The sequence below is a fragment of the Taudactylus pleione genome, unplaced genomic scaffold (assembly GCF_031769625.1).
Source record: "Taudactylus pleione unplaced genomic scaffold, aTauple2 ptg000009l, whole genome shotgun sequence".
In the NCBI taxonomy this organism is placed as follows: Eukaryota; Metazoa; Chordata; class Amphibia; order Anura; family Myobatrachidae; genus Taudactylus; species Taudactylus pleione.
Window position 1 is genome coordinate 4,348,068 of NW_028284412.1, and position 19,552 is coordinate 4,367,619.

The following is a 19,552-nucleotide window of genomic DNA, read 5'->3' on the forward strand; positions in this document are numbered from 1 at the left end:
GTTAAAAGCCGGAACAACGATTTCCTCGTTGATGTGAAAACTGGAAACAACTTTAGGAAGGAAACCAGGACGAGTGCGCAGCACCGCCCTGTTCCTATGAAAAATCAGAAAAGGGGGTCTACAGGAGAGAGCCCCTAAGTCAGAAACACGTCTGGCTGAAGCAATGGCCAGAAGAAAAATTGTTTTAGCTGTCAGCCATTTGAGGTCCACTGAGCCCAGTGGTTCAAACGGCGGTCCCTGGAGAGCCCTCAGGACCACAGCTAAATCCCAAGGCGCCACCGGTGGAACAAAAGGTGGCTGAATTCTGAGAACACCTTGCATAAAGGTGCGCACATCAGTGATTGCAGCAATCCTACGATGGAACCAGACGGATAGGGCAAACACCTGCACCTTCAGAGACGCAAGGCGAAGCCCATGGTCCAGTCCCGCCTGTAGGAAAGCTAACACTCTAGACAGACGGAACTCCCGAGGAGCATAACCTCTCGGCCGACACCACTGGAAGAACGTATGCCACACACGATGGTATATCCTTGCAGAGGATGGTTTCCGTGCCCTTAGCATTGTCTGCACTACAGAGCTGGAAACCCCCCTGGACCATAACATGGCCGTCTCAACAGCCACGCCATCAAAGACAGCCGAGTCAGGTCCGGGTGAAGACAAGGACCCTGTGACAGGAGGTCTGGTCATAATGGCAACCGTAGAGGAATGTCCACGGACAGTCCCTGGAGGTCTGAGAATCAGTGCCTCCGGGGCCACGCGGGAGCTATCAACAGGAGCGTCCCTCCTTCCTGTTTGAATTTCCGGATTACCCGTGGAAGAAGGGAAAACGGAGGAAACAGATAAGCAAACCGGAACGTCCACTGGACAGACAGAGCATCCACCAGAGACGCCTTTTTCGTCTCTTGTGCGAGACCCGTACACCGGCAACTTGTTGTTGTGCCGGGACGCCATGAGGTCGATCTCTGGAAGACCCCACCTGTCCACCAGAAGTTGAAAGACGTCCTGGTGCAGAGACCATTCCTCCGGATGAACGTCCTGGCGACTGAGAAAGTCCGCCTCCCAGTTTAGGACTCCCGGGATGAATACTGCTGATATGGTCGGGAGATTGCGCTCCGCCCAAACCAGGATTCGGGACACCTCTACGAGAGCCGCCCGACTTCGGGTTCCTCCTTGCCAATTTATGTAGGCCACGGTGGTGGCATTGTCCGACTGGACCTGCACGGGGTAACCTTGGAGAACCCGATGTGCCTGCTGGAGAGCAGTGAAACCCGCGCGGAGCTCCAAGATGTTTATTGGAAGCTCAGCTTCCGCCGGAGTCCACCTGCCCTGGAACAAGTGTGGACCCGTGATTGCTCCCCAGCCCCGAAGACTGGCGTCCGTTGTCAACAGGACCCAATTCGCCACCCAGAATGGACGACCCTTGTTGAGATGGGTCGTCTGCAACCACCAGGCTAGGGACAGGCGAACCTCCGGAGTGAGCACCACCGTCTGGGATTTTAGACTCTGGGGCAGTCCATTCCATTTGGACAGGATCAATTGCTGCAGAGGTCTGGAGTGAAACTGGGCATATTCCACCATGTCGAATACTGACACCATGGAGCCCAGTAACCTCATCGCCGAGTGCAGAGGCACACGGCGATTCTGCAGACAACTGCGCACCCTCAACTGCAAGGCAGAGATCTTTTCCCCGTCACAAAGATCCTTTGCTGTCCGGAGTCCAATAAGGCTCCGAGGTGCAGAATCCTCTGAGACGGGATCAGGGTGGACTTCTGCCAGTTTATCAACCAGCCGTGCCGTTGCAGTACCGCAATGGTCAGGTCCAAGTGGCGTAGAAGGAGCTCTGGAGATCCTGTCACCAACAGAAGGTCGTCCAAGTATGGCAACATGCGGACTCCCTGCAACCGCAGAGAAGCCGCCATGACCGCCATCACCTTGGTGAATACACGTGGTGCTGTCGCCAGCCCAAAAGGTGACGCCCGGAACTGGGAGTGATCGTTGCGGATTGCAAACCTGAGGAACTGTTGATGGCGTAAAAGAATAGGGACATGCAGGTAAGCGTCCTGTATGTCCAACGACACCATGTAATCCCCAGGTTCCAGCGCCAGAATGATGGACCGTAGGGTCTCCATCCGAAACCTCGACACCCGCAAAGACTTTTTGAGTGCTTTGAGGTTGAGGATCGGACGATACGACCCATTGGGTTTCTGCACCAAAAACAGATTGGAATAGAAACCCTGGCCCCTCTGGGAGAATGGAACAGGCACTATAACTCCAGCCTGGAGCATAGTGTGCAAAACTTTCCGCAGTTCCATGGCTTTGTTCTGGTCTGATGGAAGACCCGTGGTGAAGAATCGGGACGGGGGCCTGTGCCGAAAAGGAGAGGGCGTACCCGTGAGAAACCACTTCGTGAACCCAAGTGTCTGTCGTGGTAACCGACCAACACTGGGCGAACTGCAGCAGGCGGCCTCCCACTTTGGGATCCCCCAAAGGGAGGCCCGGACCGTCAGGCCGCAGGCTTGCCATCTGGCTTAGGGGCCAGACGTCTGGTACTCCAGGCCTGTTTCCGGGGCTTGGCCGATTTTTTTGGGCCAGTCTGTCTCGGAAAGGACTGTGTCTTAGGCCTACCCTGGGCCCTGTAAGGCCGAAAGGACGACGTACCTGAACTGGAAGGAACCGAAGCAGACGGAAGACATGCCGATTTGGCTGCTGCCAGCGTGGCTACGATTTTGTCCAGATCCGGACCAAATAGGACTTCTCCATTAAAAGGCAAAGCTTCCAAGCCCTTCTTGGAATCAGCGTCCGCCTTCCAAGATCGCAGCCATAAGGTGCGACGAGCAGCTACAGCTGCCGAAGAAATCAGAGACGCCAGGGTACTGATATCCAAGGCCGCTTCATTGATTTAAGTGGTCGAATCCCGGAGATTGCCTATCAACTCGGGTCTGTTCAGCCGAACAGTCGGAATCGAAAGACGCCTCCAAACTATCAGCCCAGCGCTCCATAGCTCTGGCTACCCAACAAATGGCCATAGCCGGCCTAGCTGCCCCCCCCCGCAAGGGAATAAACGGACTTTAGGCAAATCTCCACCTTACGGTCCGTAGCATCCTTCAAGGAAGACATGGAGGGCATGGGCAATGTGGCACTTCGGACTAGGCGTGTCACATGAGAATCCACCTGTGGAGGGGATTCCCACTTAGAAAAATAATTATCCGTAAATGGATAAGCCACCGCCAAGCGTCTCTGAGGCTGATACAGTTTGCCAGGATGTTTCCACGCCTCCTCTAAATGGTCCACTAACTGACCCGAAAGAGGAAACACTGTGGCGTCACCCTGAATATCCTTAAAAAAGGCATATTTAGATTTGGACACCGGAGGATCTTCATCCTCAATCACTAAAGCTGTGCGGACTGCCCGAATAAGTCCAGGAATATATACCTTGGACCTAGCGTCCGACTCTTTAGTATGGAGAGGTTCCTGGTCAAAAAGATCCAGAATCTCCCCATCATCAGACGTCACGTCGTCATCCTCATAAGGAGCGGACAGAGACGCCACTGGCCGCTTATGTGGCCGCAACACAGACTCCCCTTGTAACACGTCCGACAAGTGCTGTACAGAACTTGTCAGCGAATTAACCCACGTAGGCTCTAGAGAGACTTGGGGAGGGGAAATAGAGAGACTGTGCGGTATCATCAATTGTCTCGGGAAACCCTGCATGGGTGACGACACCACTGACTGCTGGGACAATCCCATCTGTGAGAACGCGGGCTGCGGCGCTAACTGGCCCACGAGGGTTGTAAGCGCTTTGGCGAAACAAGCCCAGGGCGGCTCCTGTGCCGGAGCCGTGACAGTAATTGGCCACGCCAATAAATAACACTGCCGACATAGCCCCTCCGCGTTACCCTCCCCCTCCGCTATTGGTACCTTACACGTAGTACACATAAGCTGGAGAGGAAAGTCACTCTCAGACATGATGGTAAGTATGTGACCCCTCTCACTGATACTTGGTAGTATAGTGTGACACCACCCTGCAATCAGCGCACCGCAAGGGCTTTAGCAGAAAAAGATCAGGGACAATGAAATGGCTGACAGTAGAAAGTGAAAGTACAGGCAGCAGACGCTAGCAGAAGTCACATACAATGCAAAGAAATCAATTCCTGCACTATCAGCGCTGATTCTCAACTACGCAGACACAGAGCCTGGTAGGACACAGCGCTGCATACACAGACCAGAACCAACGGAGGAGAGGTATGCCGGGGGACCCAGACCGCGATGCCACCGATCTTCAGCGTCTAGCAGCGCTCACCATGCTTCCAGCAAAGATGGCCACCGACGAGCAGAGAGGAGGCCGGCCTGGGGGAGGAGCGCTGCCACAGGACCAGTCAGCTAGACCAGAGAGGGCTGTGTGCAGCGGGGGAGGCGCCGGCTGTGTTACAGGGAAGGCGCGCTCCCCTGGCATGCAATTAACCCCTGGGACGCGGCAGCGCTACCACTCAGCCGCGGTCCACTGTCCCAGGGGGGTAGTGGAAGGGCAGGTTAGGTACCTGGCTCCACGCTGCAGCCAGTCCCCAGGGGACTCTGGACCATGTTTCAGCAGGGTCCCACCGCGGGACCCCGCTGCTTACCTGCTGCCCCCTTGAATCCGGCGGCCATGGTCCCAAACATCTGGGGTCACCGCTAGCTGTGACTCCAGATGCTTACCAGCATCCCCGGATTAGTACCGGCGTTCTCGTACCGGCGGGGGTGCAGGGAAGACAGCATGGACATCAGCACTGACTGTCCATGCTGTACTTCCAGATGTGCAGCCACAGCTGCTTTGAAGAAAACTTCAGGGGCTATCCTTAGCCCCCCTCTAAACGGGTGCATCCGACTCCGGCCGGGCACGAAACGAAATGGAGATGCCTTGGCTCGGGGGCGGGGTATAGGAGGGGACCCTAGTGCATCCTGGGAGGCTGAAAACTTAACTCTATGGTGCCCGATGCCTGACGTCATCACCTATACCCCAAGGTATCCTGTGGATACCCTATGGACCCTGATGTAGAAATGTAGAAATTGAAATAAATACTGGGGCGTCCAACATGATAGCAGACTGGAGTTTTACCTTTCACACCCACTTAGCCCACAATTCTGCAAATGCTTGTGCTGAATGATTGCTCCCAAGCGGGAGAAGTTGGTGCGCATTTTCTTATGTTGGGTACCCACTACACGATGTGTGTACCCAGCGACGGCACACTACAGTACACACTGCATGATGTGTGTACCCAGCGACGGCACAATACAGTACACACTGCACGATGTGTGTACCCAGCAACGGCACAATACAGTACACACTGCACGATGTGTGTACCCAGCAACGGCACAATACAGTACACACTACACAATGTGTGTACCCAGTGACGGCATAATACAGTACACACTACACGATGTGTGTACCCAGCAACGGCACAATACAGTACATTGCGCCATCAGTACAGACTGCACAATGCAGTGGACGACGGCGCGATGTGTAGTTCCATACTGCATTTAGCAGCATGGCGTCTTTCATAGCATCGTCCTTTATGCTGTGTTTCACAGGAGATGGGACGCTGCGATGAACGATCCGCGGGCATGCGCAATCAGGAGTCCACACTATGCGGTTCTGATCAGCGTCAGAATGATATATTGTGTAATGGATCGCATAGTGTGTACCCAGTTATAGGCACAGCTGAGGCAAACGCACAGATGGTGTAACGGTTAGTGTTACTGCCTCACAGCACTGAGGGCGTGGGTTCGATTCCCACCACGGCCCTAACTGTGCAGAGTTTGTATATTCTCCCTGTGCTTGTGTGGGTTTCCTCCCACACTCCAAAAATATACTGGTAGGTTAATTGGCTACCAGCCGTGTGAGCATGTGATAGATATAGATTGTAAGCTCCACTGGGGCAGGGACTAATGTGAATGTCCAGATCTTCTCTGTAGAGCGCTATATAAATAACTGGTAATAATAATTTACACAAAATAGACTGCACAACGGTTTCTTGTATATTATGTTTACTACTGTAATATACCTAATGTCCTGTATATGGATTGTGTGAGAGTAATATATACATTTTCATGCTGAGATTAAATCACTACTCCAATTAATGATTTATCTCATTTCTGAGGAGACAAGTGGGCGTAGTCTGCTCATGTTCTGCTGAAATCACTTATAAGTTTCACTCACTTCCTATGTATGTCCCCATTACAGATTTACTTACATAACACATTACACTCACTTCCAGTCTTCATGTTGAACTAAGTTTCAAGAACTTACTACTAATAAATGACAGCTAGTATCTGATTGGATGCTATGAGCAACACTTCCTATAAATGACTTATTGCAGCATTACTCCATATCTAACAAACCTGCCTCTGTGATGATTAGAGAACATTGGCCGATGAGATCCTCCAATCAGAGCACCCGCTCCTCTGACCCCTTGTACTGATCCTCATGGGATAGTCAGTGTGATAGAGCTGCAGGGACCTCCCCTCCGCTCTGCCAGCATGTGTAGTAACTGGGGCCAGCCCTATGCACCCCCAAGGATGGGGGAGGAGCCAAGTCTGTTCTGTTTAATGAGTTTGAGCATTCTAAAATGATTTGCTCCTGATGTGAGCAGTGATGTCAGACTGCCTCTCATTTGCATAAAATTTCTTAGGCAAGTTCTAGTTTTCTGTTTGCAGAAATCTACCGCTATAGCCACTAATACTGGGTACACACCTGACAGATTTCTGCAGCTGATGGTTGTTCATACACACTGAACCACCATCATCTGTCATCTCGCCACTCGTCCTGCGGCGCGTGTTGCGCCCCCCTCCCCATGGCCTTTGCTGCAAGTGTACGAGCGGTCATTCACAGACATAACGATGGTACACACTGCCCAATGGGCACCCAATATATTGGCCTATCAATTGATCTATATCTACCAGTGAGTACCCAATATTACTCAGTAGCTATTTATTTTTCAACACAATTATTGAATAAAAATATTTAGAACAACTAAAATATGAAGCACAGGTGACTTACAGTAGGTGAGAGGACAAGTGTATACACCTTACTATGATTACTATAGTATATATATATATTTTCTATCAATTTTACTTTCCTGAGTCATCATGTGTATATCGTGCTGATGGAATTTTATCACTATCCACAGGATATGGTGAGTACCATGAGGGGTTGTCATCCTTACAGCACAGTGGGCCTGATTCAGACCCGCTCGCGAGCGGGCCGATGTTGCCCTAGTGCGCATGCGCACGACGGAGGCTGCTCCGTCGTGCGCATGCGCGAGACCCAAATAACGAAGGCCAAGCCGTCGTTATGGGTCTCGCACCAATGGGGGCGTGCTGTCGATGGAGATTGACAGCACGCCCCCATTGGTGGGCGTGCCGGGGGGCGTGGCTGCCCAGACGGAGGCGTTCCTATGGGAACGCCTACCGTCTGGGTCTGGCCCCACTGACATCACTATTGATGTCAGTGGGAGTGCTTTTGGCTCTGACAGAGCCAAAAGCACTCCTGGGCTTGCGACAGCGAGACCCTACCGCAGGGTCTCGTCGCAAGCCCGATGGGCCATTTTGGCCGCTCGCTATAGCTGTGGGTGGTCACCCACAGCTATGCGAGCGGCCAGGAGGCAGCTCCAAAAAGAAGCAGGGACGGCCCTGATTCAGAGCGAGCGAGGGTTAGGGCTGTGGGAGGGGAAGGTTAGGGGGAGGGTTAGGGTAAGGGTTACAATACTTACCTAAATCTGATGGGTTTTTGGCCGTCAGGATGCTGCTGTCGTTATTCTGACCGTCGGGATCCCGTACCCAACCCCTTCACTGGTTATTCTGTACTCACCATGTCCTGGAGCTAAAGGAGTCACTGAAAGTTTGGACTTGAACTTGATTAGGACTCTTTGGGCCTGATTCGCTGAGATGGCTGGAATTGTACAGCCGCACACAAGCGGCTGTGCAATTCCGTCCATTTAAAACGCAAATGCAGAAGGAGGTGTCACACACCTCCTTGCTGCATTTGCGTGATCCCAGCGCTGCGACTGAGGTCGCAGCCTGGGTTCACCATCGGAACAATCGCATCTTTGCCAATGTTCCTTCGGCCAGGCTGCGGGAGCTAAAGCTTCCCGCAACCTTGCCGGTCCTGGCAGCTTGCGAAGCCAGGAAGTCTGCGTGGCCTCGTTCCCCCCCCCCTGAAAACGGGGGCAACACGCCCCCGTTTCCATGAACGCTGCCAGGGAACGCCCCCGCTCCGCCTCCCAAACGCCGCAGGCTGTCAATCAGGCTGCAGCTGGGAGACACTGCAAGCGGATTCGCAGACGAAGGGCTGCACATGCTCAGTACACCTCCTGCGCATGCGCAGTCCTCCCAACATCGGATATGTGTGCTAACCATCAGGCTCTTTGTCACAGAAAACACCAGCAATTGACAGCTACAGATAAGCCCACTTATTTGTATTTCTTGTATGCTTTTAACCATGTGTGTGCATGTGTGAAATAAATTGATTTGTTTACATTATACTGTATCACACTACGGGAGCATGTCTTTTGTTATATGTATCATACTGTACGTGCCTATGAAGTTTGAAGAAACTAGAAAAGATACGCCTTACTAAGCTGATACGCCTGAAAGATTCTGGTACGCAGAAATGTTGCACTAAGCACTGGAGCACTATATTTATACATTTATCTACGTCACTCTAATTATCTCATGACCTTTTGAAGTATTACATTATTGTGTGAATTTCTACACTTTTTGCACTCTATACAGTACAATTGTTTGGACTACATTGCTGCACACCTGGGTCCGTCATAGGTGATGCAATCTTATAGCTAAATCATCCGTTTAGGAGAACCAGATCCACTAAGCTCACTGATAAGCGTATATATCAATCTAATTTTGGTACGCGGCTTAAGATCACCGCCATATATACTTAATTGCACGGAAACTTTTTTTCACCATGAGGTACATGTCTTGTCCCTTACCATCCATATATACAGTGCATCCAGAAAGTATTCACAGAGCTTCACTTTTTCCACATTTTGTTATGTTACAGCCTTATTCCAAAATGGAATAAATTCATTTTTTGTCCTCAAAATTCTACACACAATACCCCATAATGACAACGTGTAACAAGTTTTTTTTAGATTTTTGCAAATTTAATTTAAAAAAAACACACTAAGCAGAACCTCACCATATATGTAGCACTTAAAACACATTTTATTTTAACCTCCTACTTATGTAGGACCTAACACATAGACTTTCTTCTTTATTATTCTTTAACCCTCATTTTAAATCTCACACTAGTGTGATGCCATGGGGCGGTTCTGCTGGGTTGGCCTGGGGGCTCCATGCCCTGTATTTGTTCCATAGGAGTGTTAGGGACCTGCCTGATAGAGGTCACCTGGACGCGATGGGCAGGTCCATAATTATGGCCATTATTATGCTAAGAACCTCTTGGATGCAATCGTGCCCTTTCCCCTATGTATTAAGTCCTGTAAGTTGCAAGGTGGGGTCTCCATGGCTTGGACTTGTTTTTTCAGCTCATCCCATTGATGCTCAATTGGATTGAGATCTGGGGAATTTGGAAGACAAGGGCTTGAATCGGAGACGGACGCAATGGCGAAATTTGACGCAGATCGAGCGGTTGTTTGCCATTGCACATGCATATGAGCCGCACTGCGAATGCGCTGCGATTGTCTTGCGATTCCACACACACAGAGAACCCATTCGCAAAGTGAGTGACAGGTAGTCAGCATTTGGAGGAAGTAAAGGGAGGTTGGTCACAAAAGTGCAGGTGTGTCTTACCGTTTAAACATCGTTACATGAGCGTGCATAAATTAGCCATTGCGATTACATATTCAAAATGAGAGCCCTCTGCATGTCAGGAGAGCTGCAGTATTTGCGGCTGGTTAGACTTTCCACAAGGGCAAGATGGCTGCTCGATGTGCGTTGATGTTACCGATATTTATGCAGGTAAGCGACGTCGGACGCAGATGAGAAGGCAGCAGTGGGTGTCCTTATGCTCTGGTAAGCTTTGGAGCTATTAGCATATTTTCGCAGATGCGTTCCGTGTAAAATCACAGCTGCGATCGCATTAGGGTCCATCTCTGAATCAGGCCTCAGTCAACACTTTGAGCTCTATGTCATGTTTCTCAAACCATTCCTGAACAATTTTTGCAGTGTGGTAGGGCGCTTGATCCTGCTGAAAGAGTCCACTGCCATAAGGGAATACTATTACCAGGAAGGGGTGTACATTGTCTGAAACAATGTTTAGGTAGGTGGCAGATCCGGATTTAAACCAAATAGGGCCCTAGGCAAGATACTGTTTTGGGCCCCCCTCTCTCAAACAATCCATAGTACTATATTTTTATTCCTGATTCATATTCATGTACAGCACCCTACAGAAAAGGTCCACCGCGGCCTTGAAACGTTGGCTATGTATGTATAATACACTTGATTTTTGCTAGCTTTCGCTGTGTCCCATCTGCTCTTTTTTATCTGTTTCCTTTGTCTGTCACTCTCCTCATGTGTCCATATCTTCATCCTAGGTAACCACCTTATGGATGTTGCTAGATCCAAGTTGGAGAAAGGACCTCTGATGTCACAACCACGAGACAGCTGCAGCAGGGCCAGTCCATGACCAGTGTTACTATCCACATGGGCATAGAGGGGGAATATAAACTTGATCCCAAATCATGGCGAGTGTACACTTTTGGCCCCCTGTTCTGTACCTTGCTCCTCCCTTTTGTCTCAGTCCATGTGTTTATGGTGTCAGAGGTCCAGTACACCTCTATCTAGACCTAACCACCCTTTTACTCCCTTTACTCTCCTTTGTGTGTGATCACCTGCGTCTCTCTCTTCTGTACTTACCCCCTGCACCTCTAACTTCTCTCTCTTTTGTACTTACCCTCTGCACCTCTAACTCCCTGCTACCCTTTCAGCCCCTGCTTCCATTTCCTCCCCTGCACCTCGGACTTCTCTATCACCCCCCTGCACTTCTCACTGTCCGCTTCCCTCTATACCCCCCTGCCCCTCTCTCTACTGATTCCATCTCACCCCCTGCACCACTACCTGATATTGTAATGTCAGCTATTTTTTTTTAGATCTCTTCATTATTTATGTATTTAAGGAGACATGCATTTTGCATGTGCATTTTGGAACTTTTCGTACTAGTATAAAAATAACAATAATATGTATATTGGAAAAATTGCACCCTGCTCAGTGACTCTGTGCAGCACATGCACTGGTAACAGTGATCTGACATGTACGAAAGTGCCATGTTGACATTACATGGCACATATGTCCCAGCCTAGATTCCCCCAGCTACCATAGCCCATGCATTCTGACCGCGGAGCCGCCTCCGTCGTGTGCATGCGCACTTGGGCAACATCGACCCGTTTGCAAGCGCTCAGCGCTCGCGAGCGGGTCTGAATCCGGCCCTCTGGGCATTAGAGTGTGCCCTGAGTCTGTAGCGCATGCGCAAGTCACAGGGAAAATGGCTGTGGCGGCAATTTTCCCTGTACTGCGCATGCGCAAACGATGGGGAAATGGGGAAATGGCCGCGGTGGCCATTTTCCAGCCATTTTTACAGCGCCGGCCCAGGACTGGAGAGGTCAGTATACTATGGGTGCAGGGTGTGCGGTGCATGTTATGTATAGAAATGTCTGCAGTTTTCTTTATTAAACATATTCTTAATAAAAATGCAAATGATATACAATGAAACCCTAACAATATTGTAGCATTCCATAACTTAGATTGTAAACAACCACCAACGCTGGCATGTCCAATCTTCCAATCCCTAAGTGTCACTAATGCAAGTAGGTGAACATGTTACGTGAGTGACCTGTTACCCTTGCAGTACCTATGAATCAATTTTGGGGAGGTACTTAGGGCCTGATTCAGAGCCGGACGCTCATTCAGAGCGCTCGCTCTGAATCAGGGTGGCATTTTTTTTTTTTTTTTTTCTGAGCCGGCCTCCTGGCCGCTCGCTAAGCTGTGGGTGACCACCCACAGCTTTTGCGAGCGGCCAGGTGATGGTCGCGATCATTGGGCTTGCGCCGAGACCCTTGTGGTAGGGTCTCGTCCATCGCAAGCCCCAGTGAGCTTCCGGCTCTAATAGAGCCGAAAGCTCACTACTGAGGCCACCCCCAAACGGGAACGCCTCCGTTTGGCCAGCCACCCCCCCTGCCCGCCTCCAAATGTTAACGTTCCAGCTGCAAAGTAACGCAGATTCCTGTTCGCAACTCCATAGGGGATCAGCAGATGGTCGAGATGGTCAAGACCATCGCGACCATCTGGCTTGCGACGAGACCCTTGTGGTAGGGTCTCGTCTGCCGCAAGCCCTGGAGTGCTTTTGGCTCTATCAGAGCCAAAAGCACTCCCACTGACATCATTTGTGATGTCAGTGGGGCACCCCCGGCACGCCCACCAAAGGGGGCGTGCTGTCACTCAACATCGACAGCACGCCCCATTTGTAGCGAGACCCATAGCAACAGCTTGCCCGTCGCTATGCGGGTCTTGCGCATGTGCACGACGGAGCCGGTTCCCTCGGGCACATGCGCAGTTGGCCAACATCGACCCGCTTGCAAACGCTCAGCGCTCGCAAGCAGGGTCTGAATCAGGCCCAGAAATCTAAATTGCAGAGTAAAAATAAAGCTGTCCAGCATTTGTGGGCTACATGCAAAAGCAGCCAGTATTTACCCTGCATGCAAAATAATGTATGTAATTGCATCCCTTTCATTGCAACATGGTTTGTCCAGGTACAGTTGCCCTGATTCAGAGCCGGACGCTCTGACAGAGCGCTCGCTCTGAATCAGGGCCGTCATTCCTGATTTTTAGAGCGGCCTCCTGGCCGCTCGTATAGCTGTGAGTGACCACCCACAGCTATAGCGAGCGGCCAGGAAGATGGTCGCGATGGTCAAGACCATCACAACCATTGGGCTTGCGACGAGACCCTTGTGGTAGGGTCTCGTTGCCGCAAGCCCAAGAGTGCTTTCTGCTCAAACAGTGGGGCCGGCCCCAGACGGTAGGCGTTCCCATGGGAACACCTCCGTCTCGGCAGCCACGCCCCCGGACCGCCCACCAAAGGGGGCGTGCTGTCACTCAACATCGACAGCACGCCCCCTTTGGTACGAGACCCGGAGCGACGGTTTGCCCGTCGCTATCCGGGTCTCGCGCATGCGCACGACGGAGCCGGCTCCGTCGTGCGCATACGCACTAGGCCAACATCGACCCGCTTGCGAGCGCTCAGCGCTCGCGAGCGGGTCTGAATCAGGCCCACAGTTACTTGCTATTTCTTACTCAGGGCCTGAGTCAGCAAGGAACGCAAGTGAGAGAACGCACGCACTCGGCCGCTGCGTGTATATGCTAATCAATGCATACTCATGGCAACCGCAGAAGATGCAGACGAACAGCACTACACAATGCCGTCCACTTCCCTTTACGCAAAGCCTGACTAGTCCGCAAGACAGCGGAAACATCAAGAACCATCGGAACCATACACACAATAGAGGTTGACCTGATGTCGTGCAGGATTTTGGCCACTTCTTGCGTGCATCGAGTCATCTGGCTGCATATGCTGCCGCACTGCCTTAATTATGCACGCCCCTATAACGGCATCCCAATGCACAGTCACGCATGCCTTCGCCCGACCACCCCGTCACCACCCACAAACGACAGTTCCTGTTGATCAATATCAGAAGGGTCTGCGTACACACTGTGTGTAGTCTGCGTACCCTAACCCGATCGCACTGGCTAGTTCGTGCACGTGCAGTGCGAAAACATTGGCCGAGTGTGTGCGTTCTCTCACTTGCATTCTTTGCCGAATCAGGCCCTCTGTTCCCAACTCTGAATTAGGGGTAACCATCGACCATCGGTGATTGAAAATCTTCGACGGTTTATGGCTGATGTCAAATGCTTTTACCATCGATAGGAGTAGAATTTTTTTTTTGTTTGCTGGATGGGATGGAGCTTAGCCCCGCCACCAGCACCTGCTAGGCTCTGTCCCTGTTTTTGATTGGCCTGCGGCCAGCTGTCCCCCCAGCAGTGGTGGCCATCAAGGGGTGCAAACCATCGATGGCTCACCATAGATGGTTTTTGCACCATCGATGATAATCACAGATGGATCCATCGATGGTAACCATCAATGGACACCCCCACCAATGGCCATCCATACTCTGAGGGGAATTCAATTAGAGGCAAAAAGCCATATTCGCCTGTTTTTTTTTTTTAAATTTGCCTAAAAAAATTTTGCCAAATTCAATTCCAGGACAATTTTGCCTAAGTGGAAACAATTCTCCAAAAATGATTCTCCAATCAATAGCTGGTGAAAAGAAAAGCAAAATCTTTATTTTGGGGTGCAAACGTGGGGAAACAACTCAGACCCCTTGGGACAGCCCCCCAAAGGACAAATCTGCAAAAAAAAAAAAAACCTAAGAACACCCCAAAAAAGACACGTCATTTTTGGGTTTAATACATAAATATAAAAGTAGCGAAATAGACTTCTTGGGGGTCCCCAAGTATGGGTCAGGTGTTTTTGGGATTGCAGGTGCATGCAGCAGGTGGATTTTTCACTTTTTTAAAAGTTCACTTTAGAGACATAAAAACATGCTAGCACCCATTTTCAAGCACCCCAAATTTTACAGGACTACTTATTTTCACCAAAAAATACAGCTTTGCGCCATTCTTCACCACTTTTACAAAGACGCTAATAGCAAGCAAATTACACAACTTAAGTACCCAAAATAGTCTTATTAGCGCTATTAGTACACATCTATATTGATTCCCTAGGTTAATATATCTTTTTCTGGGGTACAGACTGATTTCCCCAATTCTTTCAGTACTGTTCGCCTGCCCCGCATTCGCCTATTTCCGTTTTCGCCTGCTTTGCAATTGAATTAGGCGAAAACCGGGGACGAGTACGGAATAAATTCGCCTCTGAAACAGGCGAATGAAGCGAACAGTCGGACAGGCAAAAACTTCGCCTCTAATTGAATATGGCTCTCTGAATCAAGCCCAAAGTCAGATGTGGTGTTGGTTTCAAGGGCATGCCAGCCAGTTACTATGCCCACGTGACTGCAGCCATTGGTGACACTAAACCAACAAAGAAGTGTTGGTGGTTATCACCCACAGATAATTAATAATAGAGCAACAAATTCACAAATGTAAATCTAATTCCCCCACTGTGCCAGGTTCCTCCAGAAATGAACAAAATTAAAGTTATCCTAATTAATATATATATATATATATATATATTATATATATATATATATATATATATACATACACACACACACACACAAACACATGCAAATATCAAGCACTCGTCCACAGTTTAAAGATGGTGCTGGCTCCGGTGGCCTTCACAGGGTAATGACACCCCAATATAAAGCGGCAATTATAGACTTATAAGTAAATTAAAATGCTTTTAGTGGTCCAATGTTTTGGGTATAAGCTGAAATTGAGGGAAGTCAGTGTCGGTTCTGCATGATCCAGCTATGCATTGAAAATGTGTGTAAATGATATCTGCCATAAATATATCACAGCTGGATTTACTAACAGTTTATCACAACTGTAAAACAGGCAGAGGCATCTGTGACTAGTTCGCTGTTCTAGAACTTTAGGTCTACTGACTAGAGCACCCAGAGGCTTGTAAATAAATACACATCCATAGGTGGCCTCTTTCTGCTCAGACGTTTGGTAAAAAGCTGAGATGCCTCCATGTGGTTTGTGTCACACTATACAGTATATGCACTGCATGCATTTATATAGGAGGATTATACAGTAAGCTCCTCATGTATTGTATCATGTAACTGCTGGTAAATATAGTCACACCACCCAGGACACTGCTACTGCTACAGAAATGGTTAGGTGCAGGGCCACTACATTACCTGTTAGTTAAGCAATTTCACCTTTGCTGGAACTCAACTCTCCAAACTCCATAGCAGCTCCACCCCCTTCTTTAGAGACCACACACCATGCCCCCTGCTGCGCTGATTGGCTGACAGACATGTCTGTTTTTTCTTTCTTGTGTTGATTGGACAGAGCACACATGCAGCATGCAATGCATTTTACACTTCCTGTCTGCAAATCTATACATTAGTAAAGTAGTACTGGTACTTGTGCAGTTGGTTAGAAGATCCCTTCACTTTAATAAAGTTTATAAAAATAAAAGCTTCATATGCCGCCGCTGACAGCCCGGGCAGGAAAGGAGACATGGCACCGCCACCTGCAGTGCCAGTAAGGTCAATTTGTGGGGAGAGGTGACTAAGTGACAGCAGCAGCAGCGGTTGGTTAGGTTCACGGCCGCCACTAGCGCAATGTAAAAGAACGATGTCTCTGAGACGGGTGTATCTAGGGGTCAGAGCGCCCCTGGCAAAGTAAGGGACTGGCGCCCCCCCCACCCATATTATAACTAGGGACAAAAAAAGGGGCATGGTCTCGTGGGGAAGGGAAGTGGCCACACAATAATACCCCTAATTCAAATACGCCACACAGTACTGCCCCTTACTCACATTACACTGCATATTAGTGTCCCTTATTCACATTAGGCCACACAGTATTACCCCATATACACGTAACGCCACACAGTAGTACCCCTTTAGCCACATGCTAGGTCCCCTTATACATGTTACGCCACATGCTAGAGCCCCTTGTTCACATTACACCACACAGTAGTACCCCTTATACACATTATGCCACACAAATAGAAGAATGAATAAAGCCCCCAAGGGGTTTGGTGCGAGATGCCGGCGCTCAGGTTCTCAGCTGTCAGAATCCTGACGCTGGCTTCCTGACAGGGTTAGGATACCAATACCTGTCGGTAAGTATCCTAACCCTAAACTTCCCTCCCAGCAGCCTAATCCTAAACCACCCTACCCCGAAGTCTAACCCTCCCTCTAGGGCATTGGTTCCCAAACTTTTTTGAATCACGGCACCCTAGAATATCATTTTTTTCCACAGCATCCCTGGGCCAAAAACTTTTTTATTGAGGAATTCAGCAAAAATAAGTTAAGTAAATTGTACTTATATGTCACCCTTTGATTCAATTATGTAGTGGTTGACAGGGCTGCTCTTCTTTTTGTCCACATATATTTTTATTGGCAGTCATTAGCACTGGTTTTGCCAATCACACTGACCTAAAATAATTATATTTGGCACTGAACCACGAACCCGAGGCACCCCTGCATATGCCCTGAGGCACCCCAGGATGTCCCAGTTTGTGAAACACTGCTCTAGTGCCTAACCCCTAACCGCCCCCCCTAACCCATACCTCCCAACTGTCCCGTTTTTTGGGACTGTCCCGCTGTCCCGCCCACGGGCCGCAGTGTCCCGCGGTGGGGGGGGAAGTTGGGAGAAGCATACACCGGACAGCGTGTATGTAGAGCGAGAATAGATGCTGTGCGCAAGCGCACAGCATCTATTCACAGCACGGAGGGGAAACCCGGGGGCAGCCCAGCATCCCGGAGATGCTGGGCACGCCCCTTAGTGATGCAAACGGGGGGGTGACACTAGGCCACGTCCCTTTTGTGTATAGGCTACACCCCTTTTCGGGAGTGCGGGACGTGGCACACCAAGGACTGTTTCGCATGACTGAAGCAACAGTATAAGGGGGATGTACTAAGCCTTGAAATATTATAAAGTGGAGAGTAATAAAGTACCAACCCATCAGCTCCTGTCACTGTACAGGCTATGTTTGAAAAATGTCAGGAGCTGATGGGTTGGTACTTTAGCACTCTCCACTTATCACTTTTCAAGGCTTAGTACATCTCCTCCATAGGACACATCTGTATGTCAGAGCCCTGTTGCTGCATACTTGACAACTCTCCCTGATTGTCAGGAAGACTCCCTGAAATAGTAGCAATCTCCCTGACACCCTGAAGAGTCCAGGAATCTCCCTGATTGCATCTAATTATGAAGCTGTTATATAAAAAAAAACAGAGAAATATACATTCAAATGGATTAGTATAATTTCCCTGCATTGGTTATAAGGCACAATGATCCCTATGGCAGGCTTGCCGACTTTTAGCTCCCTCCTTCCGGGAGGGAGCTGTCGGGCTTACAGGGCTGGGGGCGTGACGTGGCAAAAGGGGGCAGGGCGCGGCAACTGACGTGTTGTTGGGGGCGGAGCATGGGGCGTGACAGCGCGATTGCGTCATCGTGGCTCCGCCCCCTCTGCACAATGCCGTGATTAATGGCATTGTGCAGCCGGGGGCGGAGCCACGACGACGCGATTCAGCGCGAATCGCGTCACCGCCCCCCCTGCTGCCGGTGGTTTTACCTAAAAGTGCTGTGGGGTGCGGGCACATCGCCAGGGCCGGGAGGATTGCCTGCCTTCCCGGGAGGTCGGGAGCGGCACCCGATTTTCGGGAGGCTCCCGACCAAATCGGGAGGGTAGGCAAGTATGCCCTATGGCTACATGTATTTTCTGAAAAACTATCAGTGTGTTTTCATCAACAAGTAGATCTTACTAACTGCTATGGGGCTCATTTACAATTGTATGACTCACCTGCCTCTCAGATGTAGCAGTACACGCCCACTTTACTGCCGCGCTCATAGGGGCTGCTTTCACAATCTCCCTGAAAATGCTTTTTCAAAAGTAGGTAAGTATGCGTTGCTGGGATCTGATGCCGGGCCAGTGATAGAAGGGAATCTTTAGATTTATTATAAGTTTATGACCTTGTTCCTGTAAGTTTAATACCAAAGGGTGTGCGTGGTGATTGTCACTATCCCTTATCTGATGGCAGGAGATTGGGTACACACCACACAATGATGCAACCAAGCGATACATCACATACCATACACACTGCATGATCCGCCGCACAACAGTGCGATGTATCATTACATGCTGCATAGTCAAGATAGTTTTGGCGAGAAGACCTGAGTTGGGAGTCGATGCTGATTGGAACCCCAAAATGATCCGAGCAGGGACTCCGAGCCCCAAAGTTAAGATGTGTTTGGTTTTCTTTTCAGCGAAATCGGACAGTTCAACTCTATGTAATATAATGTGTAAGCAGCACATACATTGTAATACAGGGGTCTATTTACTAAGCCTTGGATGTAGATAAAGTGAACAGAGATAAAGTCCCAACCAATCAGCTCCTAACTGTCATTTTTCAAACACAGCCTGCGACATGGCAGTTAGGAGCTGATTGGTTGGGACTTTATCTCCGTTCACTTTATCTCCATCCAAGGCTTAGTAAATAGACCAGTGTGTTAGCAGAACATAGATATAGTAATAGGTGTTAGTAGCAAGTACATAGTGAAATAATGTGATGCAGCACTTACATAGCATTATCATTATAATTATTATCCTTTATTGAGTGAAAATAAAAGTCTGTCGTTCGAATCGTCACAAAAAAGGGGCTTCTCAGGCAGCAAAGGGTTAAAGCAAAAGAAGAGGCATTTAAAAGCTCAGGCCACGCCCACCACGCTCCGCTTCGCCCAATCATCGCATTCGGTAGCAGCGCCGTCACGTGTTTTTGTTTCCCTGGAATCGCTTTCTACGGCTTCCCCTGATTGGCTGTCACTTTCGAATTTCTGAAAAGAAATT

At 49.6% G+C, this 19,552-nt stretch overlaps 1 long non-coding RNA gene across 2 annotated transcripts in view; it reads right to left on the reverse strand.

Annotated features, from left to right (window-relative positions):
- LOC148542721 (uncharacterized) overlaps positions 1-15,974 on the reverse strand; it is a 154,555-nt gene extending 138,581 nt beyond the window's left edge. For both annotated transcript variants that reach the window (XR_015877050.1, XR_015877049.1), the window contains exon 1: positions 15,891-15,974. This is a non-coding gene — a long non-coding RNA (uncharacterized LOC148542721). The remainder of the gene's footprint in view (positions 1-15,890) is intronic.
- Between the last annotated feature and the right edge of the window lie 3,578 nt (positions 15,975-19,552).